At 35.0% G+C, this 11,708-nt stretch overlaps 1 protein-coding gene across 4 annotated transcripts in view; it reads left to right on the top strand.

The window, feature by feature from the left end:
• The first annotated feature begins 254 nt into the window (after window positions 1–254).
• Window positions 255–11,708, top strand: part of LOC148948702 (exostosin-1-like) — a 136,952-nt gene continuing 125,498 nt past the window's right edge. For 2 of the 4 annotated variants that reach the window (XM_089094615.1, XM_089094611.1), the window contains exon 1: window positions 303–367. The gene's annotated coding sequence lies outside the window, so the exon portion shown is untranslated. Of the gene's footprint in view, window positions 393–11,708 lie in introns of all 4 variants that reach the window. The other 2 variants (XM_089094612.1, XM_089094613.1) reach the window with 2 other exon arrangements.

Raw genomic sequence — 11,708 nt, 5'->3', positions numbered from 1 at the left:
TTCGTTCAGTAAAGCACAAGTCAATTTTACGGCAGCATAAGTGGATAGGGTGGTAATTATTGTTCATTTGAAGGGCTCTTATTTTGCTTTTGACCTACACTAAGGTTATCTAATATGCCGCTTGTATTTTTTCCTCGTTTTACCCACAATAGCCCTATAATAAAGCATAATAAGGTAACACTAGCGTTCGTTATTTTTGGGTTAGTTTGGGCTATATCCTGGCTAATGATTGCGCCGGTCTGGGCTATACGTTCTGAATACCAGGCAACTATGTAGCCAAGAAGACAAAGAATAAACTATTCAAAGCCCTGAGCCAAAGTTGAAAGTTGGGCTATTTCAACCAACCGTAAGCTTAGAATTACGCTAGGTAGGCCTATGAAAAGAACTTGCTCGTATGTGTGATTTCTACCACTTAGATTTGAGTAAATTATTTGTGTAGAATTTACCCTGAAAATTAAGAAATAATGTTGTCTTGTCAAAATTTCAATAGGCTAGGTAGACCTTCCAAGTAGGCAAATGTCTAAGACTTAGAAATAAGAAAAGGGTTAAAATTATGGCCTGATAATACCTTCCCAGAGTAGGTTTTCAGCCCTGGATTCATTGCTGAAAGTTTTGTTTTCCAGTAAATTTGCAGTAGGCCACATAATTTAGCTAGGTGTAAGATGAAAGTGAATACGCCTTTTGATGCCTTTTTTATGCTCTTTCATAATTCAAGAATTGCTTCTGGGGCTAGTTGCATTTTGAGACCTTAAAGGGGTCCCAAAGGTATTTTATATGAATAATGAAAGAGCATAAAAAATCATCAAATGATGTTTTCACTTTCATCCTAGCTAAATTATATGGCCAACTGTAAACGTACCCACCCCACCCCCCTACTATGCAAATATATACCCTGAATTAGAATATACCATGAATTGTCACCAGGATGAAGTTATCTCCTGGCTCCCATCTCCAGGTTTATCTCCCTGACTTAAAATTGTTTACCCTATAGTTCTGAAATAAAAATTATCCTTAAAAGAACTGCTGACACTTACAGCTCTTAAATGATACTAAGTTTTTGAATTTTCTTTGCTGTTTTTGATATTTTACTTAAGAGTAATTTATAAGCATGAACTTAAAAATTAATGCCTGAAATTCTTTACTTCATAGAATTTTTCATTGTTATTTGAGATTTTTTTTTGTCAGGAGCTTCCAAATTAGGTGTTACATGACTATAGGCTATATTGAGCTATAAAATATTTTGACTCTTAGGCCTATTGAGGTAGTGACAGCCTAATTTTGCTTGCTTTATTTTTAGTCAATAAGCTATCAATTAGCACATCATTTGAAAGCTATCCTTCTTCTGAGCATGTTTCTAGCATTGTTTTCTACATCAAACCTAAAAGGGCCACACAAATCCTCTTTTCCCTCCCATCTCCCCTTTCTTCTCAAACCCTCCATGTCAAAACAAGAAAAATGAAAATTTGTAAAAAGATTTGCTATAGTAAAATATATCTTAAATGGAGAAGTTTTCATTGCCTAGGAATCTCCTAGCTCCATAAACCCCCCCTATCCCTGAATATAAGTACCTCCAAAAGAAAAACATGGCAAATTCAAATTTGGTTCAAAAACTATTGGATATGACTTGGATATTTAAAATATTTATGTCAGGAGCTTTCAAATGAGGTGTTGCATGACTGTATTCAACTATATTTTATTTTTTACTGTTATGGAGGTAGTCTAGAGGTAGGCCAAATGCAGTCTTTAATTTTTTCCAAAGCTTATTGAGCAGCAGATCATTTGAAAGCTATCCTTCTTCTGAACATATTTCTAGCATTGTTTTCTACATCAAACATAGAAGGGCTACACAAAGCCTCTTTTGCCTCCCATCTCCCCTTTCCTCTCAAACCCTCCATGTCAAAACAAGAAAAATGAAAATTCATAAAAAGATTCATTATAGTAAGATATATCTTAAATGGAGAAGTTTTCCTTGGCTAGGAATGTCCTAGCTCTATAAACACTCCTAACTCTGAATGTGAGTAGCCTACCTCCCTAAGAATGACATGGCAAATTCAAATTTGGTTCAAAAACTATTGGATAAGACTTAAGATATTTAAAATTTTTATATCAGTAGCTTTTAAATGATGTGTTGCATGACTATATTCAATTATATTTTATTTTTTACTGTTATGGAGGTAGTCTAGAGGTAGGCCAAATGCAGTCTTTAATATTTTTTTTTCAAAGCTTATCAAACAGCACATCATTTGAAAGCTAACTTTCTTCTGAACATGTTTCTTAAAGTTGTTCTCTACATCACACCTAAAAGAGCCACACAAACCCTCTTTTGCCTCCCATCTCCCCTTTCCTCTCAAACCCTCCATGTCAAAACAAGAAAAATGAAAATTTGTAAAAAGATTTGTTGTTATAGTAAGATATATCTAAAATAGAGAAGTTTTCATTGCCTATGAATGTCCTAGCTCCATAAACCCCCCACCCCTGAATATAAGTACCTCCCAAAGAAAAAAAGGGCAAATTCAAATTTGGTTAAAAAACTATTGGATAAGACTTTGATATTTAAAATCTTTATGTCAGGAGCTTTCAAGTGAGGTGTTGCTTGACTATATTCAATTATATTTTATTTTTTACTGTTATGGTGGTAGTCTAGGGGTAGCCCAAATGAGGTCTTTAATTTTTTGTCAAAGCTTATCAAACAGCACATCACTTGAAAGCTATCCTTCTGAACATATTTCTAGCATTAATTTTTCCATCAAACCTAAAAGGGCCACACAAATCCTCTTTTTCCTCCCATCTCCTCTTTCCTCTCTAACCCTCCATGTCAAAACAAGAAAAATTAAAATTTGTAAAAAGATTCATTATAGTAAGATATATCTTAAATGGAGATGTTTTCATTGCCTAGGAATGTCCTATGTCCATGAACTCTACTACCTCTGAATATAAGTACCTCCCAAAGAAAAACATGACAAATTCAAATTTGGGTCTAAACTATTGGATAAGTAACTTTTTTTCAAAGTGCTGAAAAACTGTAGTATGAAGAGTGAGGTGTTGAGGAGAGTGGTAACCCCCCTCATATACGTAATAATTTCTGTTTGTTTTAAGTTTAATGTTGCTCCCTACTTTCAGTTAAAAAAAAACTTGTTTTATTTTCTTTATTTAATGAAGTGTAGAGGCAAATAACTTTCTGAAGGCAATGGAAAAAGTAATGATATCCTGGTTGAACTTCCTTGAAGTAATGATATTAGGGCTGTTTTTAAAAGATAAAAAAAAAAACTCTTTTCAGTTTTAATGATTGAATTTTAATGTAAGTTTCTTTTATATTGTTTTTTATTCTCTTCGTTTGTTTTGCTGAGGACAGCCCTTGGATATAGGGTCGAAATATTCATTTAAAGTTGCATTCCACTGTCTTGTAAAAGAAAAAAAAAAGAAAAAAAAAATCCCTGTTGTTCTACTTATTGTGTATGAAAAAGTATGTCAATTAGAGTAAAAGTATTTAAAAATGAAAAAGGTAAGTAGTTGCAAAAAATACACAAAACAATAGTCTACATACAGAAACTAAGATATAAACTCCCAGCATTCAGTTCTGTTGAGCAATGCTGATGCTTTGGATGGATATTTTTTAACAATATCAATAGTTTTGAACTTGGTTATCAAATACCAAAACATTTAATTAAATATTAAATAGAATAAAATAAAATTAAAAATATTTAATTCAACATTTTTAATTTAATTTTGAATGCCAAAAGCTAGTATATTTGATACCTTTATACTTTGTAACTGTAAAAATTTAAATCATTTTGTAAGTGACAAATAGATAAATAAAATCACTCCTAGAGACAAAAAAATTGAACATAAATAATGTATCCGTTCAGGGGGAAAATACAGAAATTCTTAGCATTCCATTCAGGGGAAACATTTCTGATTATAGTGGCTTCATATATCAGCTCATGGGTACTCTTACAATGCAAGCAAAAGTTGATGGCGTATTTTTACCAAAATCGCCCCTTATTAAGTTGTTTTCCTTGTGTTTTCTATACTTATACGAACTTTCTTTTGTTCCAATAACTGCACTAATTACTAATAAACCAATACATATTTAAGATCACTATAAAAAGCTGATTCTTTGACTGAATTTTGTCAATAGTTAGGCTCTTATAGTTTCGTTATTGACAAGGATAGTTATTTACTTGCCATTCATTATTTTGAAGAATTGGATTTTTTTTTTTTTTTGCTCCAACCAAATCATACAGGAAAAATTTTTGTGGTAAACTGCTTAGGGGTTACTCAGTCACAAATTAGAACTTATATTTTCCTTATTATGGGTCAAAATCTATTGGCAGGCAGCCAACAATGGGGCAACAAACGTTTTTTCCACGGTTTTCCCTATTCTGCTCTCTTTCCTTTGGTTTCCTTATAATTACTTTATAGTCCCAAATTTCCAGGGGGGCATAGCCCCCCTGTCCCCTTGCTGGTGCCCAAACTGGCTAACTAACAATATTGAAAATCGCTTTTTGTACAGTAATTTTCTTTCAAAACAGCAATCTTTTTTTTTAAGATCCTTCTCTGGAATGAAATCTTTCTGTACCACAGCAGAAATATATATAACCAACAATAGTGACAAGTTTCTCTAAAAATGATACAATATCAAAGCATGCTAGTTTGTTATAAATATTTCTGCTGCTGTGCTGTACAAAGATTCATTCCTTGCTGGTAAAACAGCAATAAAATCAAAAACCCAAAGGGAAATCTAGCCTAATTAGTGGAAACTTACAAGCAAAGGATATGCACTTGATGGGTGTCATAAATAATTTTTACATCTAAGATGTCATGTAGTGTAATTGCTAAATTTTATCCTTAGTGGCAATTAAATAAAAAAATCCAGAGATTCTTTTCCATTAAAAAACAATGATACATTTGTTGAAAGAGGTGATGTAAGATCTTGTCATAGACTGATCCAACAGTTAGACAAGAATCTATGGTTTCATAAGAGTGCACTGGAAACACCATGAACATATTGGATCCAGGGTGGAAGCAGGGGAAACAACCACCACCCCCTACCAAGATTTTGCTGGCATCTTCATTTGTTTTTTTTTAATTTTACCTTTTCTAAAAATAAACTTGTCAATTTGGTAAATTATTGGCATCCTTGTCACATTGCCCCCCACCCAAGATGTTGCTCTAGATCTGCCTTTCAACACAAGTACCCAAGTAATTAATTTGCTAGATTCTTTAAATTAAATAAAAAAACAAGTTTTTTTTAACTGAAAGTAAGGTTTTTAACTTAAAACGAAAAGAAATAATTCCGTATATGAAAGTGGCTGTCCCCTCCTCAAAACCTGGATTTTTACACTAAAGTTTTTTATTGTTTTAAGAAATAAAGTTGTGAGACAGGGTCAAACTTTAGCATAAAGAGCAAGGCGTTGAGGAGGGGACAACCCCTTTCATATATGGAATAATTTCTGTTTGTTTTAATTTTTAATGTTGATCCTTACTTTCAGTTAAAAAACTTGTTTTTTTTATTTAGTTTCTGAAAGTTTTTGAATTAATGCAGCTTTAATTTTAGTTCACTCTACATGAATAAATAAAACGAAATTTGCATATTAATTTTACATTTTTTTTGGCTAAATGGCTTTCACAAAGTTTTGTTCTGATGTAACTTATGAATTAACTTACATAACAAACTTCTATATTTGTATGTTTTTATTATGTATATAAGGGAGTTCACCCCCTTGTCAATTCCTTGCCTTTTACACTAAAGTTCAAATTTTGTTTGAATCAAAAACCCCCTGAATCACAAAGGCTGGTTAATTAGAATAGATAGCTTTTTTGAAAGTATGAAAAAAACAACTTTAGCATACAGAGCAAGGTATTGACTTGGGGGTGAACCCCCTCATATACGTAATAATTTCTGTTTGTTTTAAGTTTTAATGATGCTCCTTACTTTCAGTTGAAAAAAATTTGTTTTTTTTTTAATTTAATTTCTGATTGTTTTTTTAAATAGTTCTGGGAAATCTGGCACCCCCTTCATAGAAATGTCCCTTCCTCCAAGGAAACATCGTCCATGAAAAGATCCTCCCCCATAAAACCCTCCTCTGACCCCACCCCCACCACAAAAAAAACTCCTGGAAATGTCTGTATACTTCCCATTAACAAATACTATATGTAAATAATGGGCAAAGCTCATAAATTGCAGCCCTTCCCCCAGGAACTTTGGGGGATCAAATCATCCTCAAAGAGACATTAATTAGATTTTCGACTATGATGAACAAAATGACTATCTCAAAATTTTTATTAGATGACTTCAGGAAAAAGATGAGCATGGAAGAGGTTCAAGTTGCCCTCCAATTTTTCTGATCACTTAAAAAAGGCACTAGAATTTTTAATTTCCATTTGAATGAGCCCTCTCATGATATTCTAGAACTATCAACCTGTGCAATATTTTCAAATTGTAATATTTGTTTGATACTTTGGGTTCATTTGACTGAATATTTTCTGTGTGGTCTGTCCTCTTTTTGAAGTAAAATACCTGGAAAAGAAGTTCTTATTCTGACACTCCATGGTGCTGAGAAATTCTTCAGGATGTGAATATTCACCTTTTTGCTCCTCTTTCACTATAGTTTCTACCAAAGTGGTTGTATTTATTATCTTTTTTAATTCAGAGATGGCAATCCTCACTCTCTCTGTTATGTATGTCTCTGTCAACAAAGTTTCTGAATATCTCCAGTGTCTAATTAAGGACTGCAACAAATGCTGCTGCATCACTCTCATACAACTGAATACCACAAAATCTGAAATCAAAGATTCTTAATGTGTTGCAGCACAGAACTTTTGTATAAATTTTATCATATGAGCTCTGTGGATAATCAATTCTTATTTTCCTTTTCCTGTGTTCCCAGTAGTTACCATATTGAAAGACCAATCTAAATATTGGTCCAAGCTGTGATCATTAAAAAACTCAAAGTTACGCATATTTTAGTACCCCAAAAAATCAGTTACTATGTATTGAATCAATATTTATGTTTTTTGGCAAATAGCATAGTTAAAGACTTCCAAATAGTCGAAATCGAGCCTGTATCATGTCGTTCCGGGACTGCTTCAAAATATGGATACTGAGACATTCCTTTCTTATCACTGGGTGAAACTAACGCATTTAGGTATTTTCTTTTGTTGGGATTAATTAAAAAAAAAATTCCGAAAAATAAGTTTTTCAAAGAAAAGTAAAGGCCATTTTAAACTTAAGCTCAGCAGATACAAATACCTTTTAAAATTCAAACTCAAAACGACCAGAAATTACTATTAAAGAATAAATGAAACCCAAAACAAACAGAAATTAAATAAACAATCATAACAAAAACATACAACAAGTAATGATATAAATGAATAAATAGATCTTAAAGCAAGTAATGCTTAGTTTGAATATGAAAATCAAGCTTAAAAAAAAAAAAATTCCTATTGAAGTATAAATGAAACTTAAAACGAACAGAAATTAAATAAAAAATCATTTCAAACAAATATGCAATGAATATTAATGTAAATTAATAAATAAATCTTATAACGAGTGAAACTTAAATTGAATATGCAAATCAAGCTTGAAACAAACAAAATTCACCACAAACAAGAGTTTCGATATGACCTCCTCTCGCTGTAAAAGTCTAAAACCCACTGCATCATTGGCGCTTTACTGATAACCAATTTTATGACAAATATTTTTTTGTACTTAATATTGAAAATAAACATGAAAATTAATATCATTATACATCAAATATTCAGTTTAATTATTTAGCGCTTTTTAAAGTTGTTAAAGACTTAAAAAGTCTTAAAAAGGGCACTAGAACTCTCGATTCCCAATCGAATGAGCCCGCTTTGAAGTTTATGCGACGACCTCTTCTATATAAAGTGCCTCTGAGAAAAAAATGGAGTGTGGGGGGAGGCTAGCTGCCCTCCAATCACTTTTGACCCTTAAAAAGTGAATTATACCTTTCATTTTCCAATCAAATGAACCCTCTAGGAAGTTTATACGAGCATCCTTCCATAACAACCGTATATGCCCCAAGGGCATAACTTACAACGCCTACCCCCAGGCCCTGGGGGGCTGTGTCGACACTGGAGTATTTTGTTATCAGAAGTTTGAACTATTTTTAGCAAAATGTCTGTCTCAAAATTTTTATCTGATGCATTTAGGGCGTGGAGGAGGGGGGCTAATTGCCCTCCAATCTTTTTTGATTCCTAAAAATTGAACAAGAACTTTCAATTTCCAATCAAATGAGCCCTCTCAGAAGTTTATACGAGCATCCCTTCCATAGTAACTATATATACACCTAGAGAATTACTTATAACGCCTGGCTCCGGGCCCTGGCGGGTTCCATCAACACAGGAATTTTTCTTATCTGACCTTTGAACTATTTTTAATGAAATGGCTATTATAAAAAATCTGTTGGATGGGCTTGGGGAAAAAAGGATGTATGTGTATGGGGGGGGGGCTAGCTCCCCTCGGATATCTTTTGACTCTTAAAAATTAAACTACAACTTTCAATTTCCATTCAAATGAGCCCCCTCAGAAGTTTATACGAGCATCCCTTTCATAAGAACGATATACACCCACAGGACAACACTTACAACGCCTATCCCTCAGGCTCTGGGGGGGGGGGGGGGTTGTTATCTAATTTTTGAACAATTTCCAAAACACTGGCTATCTCAAAATTTGTAGTGGACGGGTTTGGGGAAAAAAGAGTGTTGGAGGGGGGAGGGCTAGTTTAACTCTTTTGTTTCTTAAAAAGTGAACTAGAACTTTCAATTTCCAATCAAATGAGTCCTCTATGAAGTTTATACGAGCATCCCTTTCATAAGAGCCATACAAGCCCTTAGGGTATAACTTAGAACGCCTTCCCCTGTGCCCTGGGGGGTTCTATTGACACCGGAGTTTTTCTTATCCGACCTTTGAACTATTTTTAACAAAATTTCTATCTCAGAATTTTCATCAGATGAGTTTTGAAAAAGAACACGTGGGGGAGGGCTAGCGGCCTTTGATCTCTTTGGACTATTAAAAAGTGAGCTCCAACTTTCAATATCCAATCAAATGAGCCCTCTCTGAAGTTTATACGATCATCCCTTTCATATGAACAATATATGCCCCAGGACATAACTTACAACGCCTGCCCCCGGACCCTGGGGGGTTGTGACGACACCTGAGTTTTTGTTATCTGACTTTTGTGCAATTTTTAACTTAATGGCTATCTTAAAGTTTTTATTGGATGCATTTGGGGAAAAAGAGGCGCGGGGTGGGGGGCTAGTTGCCCTCCAATCTCTTTTGACTCTAAAAAACTGAACTAGAACTTAAAATTTCAAATCAAATGATCCCTTTTTGAAGTTTATACAAGCATCCCTTCCATAAGACCCATATATGCCCCCAGGACATAACTTACAACGCCTGCTCCGGGCCTTGGTGGTTGTGTTGATACCGGAATTTTTGTTATATGATCTTTGAACTATTTTTAACAAAATAGCTATCTTATAATTTTTATTGGATACATTTGGGAAAAAAAGGATTGGGGGAGGGGGGAGCTGGTTACCCTCCAATCTCTTTTGACTCTAAAAAACGGACCTAGAACTTTCAATTTCCAATCAAATGAGCCATCTTTGAATTTTTTACGAGCATCCTTTCAATAAGAACCATATATTCCCCCAGGACATAACTTGCAACACCTGCCCTTGGGCCCTGGGGGGCTGTGTTTACCCCTAAGTTTTCGTTATATGGACTTTAAACTATTTAAAAACTACCTATTTCAAAGGTCTTATCCGATCGGTTTGAGGAAAAAAGGCGTGGGGGGGGGGGCTAGGTGCCCTCCAATCTCTTCCGACTCTTAAAAACTGAATTAGAACTTTCAATTTCAAATCAAATAATCCCTTTTTGAAGTTAATACAAGCATCTCTTCCATAAGACCCATATATGCTCCCAGGGCATAACTTACAACGCCTGTCCTTGGGACCTGGTGGGTTGTGTCGACACTAGAATTTTTGTTATATGATCTTTAAACTATTTTTAACAAAATGGCTACCTTAAAATTTTTATTGGATGCACTTGGGAAAAACGGGATTTGGGGGGGGGCACTGGTTACCTTCCGATATCTTTTAACGCTTAAAAAGTGAACTAGAACCTTCAATTTACAATCAAGTGAGCCTTCTCTGAAGTTTATACGAGCATTCCTTCCATAAGAACCATTTAAGCCCCCAGGGCATAACATATAATTTCCAGAACTTTCAACTACGTTGAAAAAAATGGCTATATCAAAATTTTGATTGGATGTGTTTGGGAAAATGATGGGCGTGGAAGGGGTGTCAGTTGTCTTAGAATTACTTTTGAATATTAAAAAGGGAAGTAGCCATTGAAATTTACAATCGAAGGAGCCCTTTCTGAAGTTTTTACAACAACGTTGTCTATACAAAATATTATATAACCCCAGGGCATAACTTACAACCCTTGCCCTGAGGGCTGTGGGGGAGTGGTCATCCTCAAAGACCTAATTTCCAGAACTTAAAACTACGTTTAATAAAATGGCTATCTCAAAATTTTGAATGGATGTGGTTGGGGAAACAGTGGGCGTGAGAGGGGGGTTAGTTGCCCTCTAGTCACTTCTGACTATTAAAAAGGGCGCTAGCCCTTTGAATTTCGAATCGAATGAGCCTTTTTTGAAGTTTCTACGACAACGCCTTTTATAAAAACCTTATATGCCCCTGGGGCATAACTTAAAACCCTTGCCGCGAGAGTTGTGGGGGAGTGTACTCCTCAAAAACATATTTCCTATCTGGAAATCAACTACACTGAACAAAATGGCTATCTCAAAATTATGATTGGATGTCTTTGGGGGAATGATGGGGCGGGGGGGGGGGCTAGTTGCCCTCCAATCTGCCCTGAGGGTTGTGGGGGAGTGTCCTCCTCAAAAACATATTTTCCATCTGGAAATCAACTATGCTGAACAAAATGGCTATCTCAAAATTTTGATTGGCTGTGTTTGGGGGAATGATGGGCGTGGAGGGGGGAGCTAGTTGCCCTCCAATCACTTTTGACTATTAAAAAGGGCACTAGCCCTTTGAATTTCCAATCGAATAAGCCTGTTTTGAAGTTTCTACAACGCCTTCTATAAAAACTTTATATGCCCCCATGGCATTTGATAACTTTAATTCAAAGCCATCTTTAATTTAAGCCATCTTAAAGCCATCTATATACAATAACTTACAACCCTTGCCCTGAGAGCTGTGGCGGAGTGATCATCCTCAAAGACCTAATTTCCAGAACTTAAAACTACGTTTATTAAAATGGCTATCTCAAAATTGATTGGATGTGTTTGGGGAAAGGTGGGCGTGAGAGGGGGGTTATTTGCCCTCCAATCACTTTCGACTATTAAAAAGGGCGCTAGCCCTTAAATAAAAACCTTATATGCCCCTGGGGCATAACTTAAAACCCTTGCCATGAGGGTTGTGGGGGAGTGTCCTCAAAAACATATTTCCTATCTGGAAATCAACTACGCTGAACAAAACAGCTATCTCAGAATTTTGATTGGATGTCTTTGGGGGAATTATGGGCGTGGGGGAGGGCTAGTTGCCCTCTAATCACTTTTGACTATTAAAAAGGGCACTAGCCATTTGAATTTCCAATTGAATGAGCCTTTTTTGAAGTTTTTACGACAACGCCTTCTATAAAAATCTTATAAGCCCTT

Source organism: Artemia sp. Qi Xiang Cuo, chromosome 9 (genome assembly GCF_049724085.1).
Source record: "Artemia sp. Qi Xiang Cuo chromosome 9, ASM4972408v1, whole genome shotgun sequence".
NCBI lineage: Eukaryota > Metazoa > Arthropoda > Branchiopoda > Anostraca > Artemiidae > Artemia > Artemia sp. Qi Xiang Cuo.
This window is presented reverse-complemented; position numbering and strand designations above follow the sequence as displayed.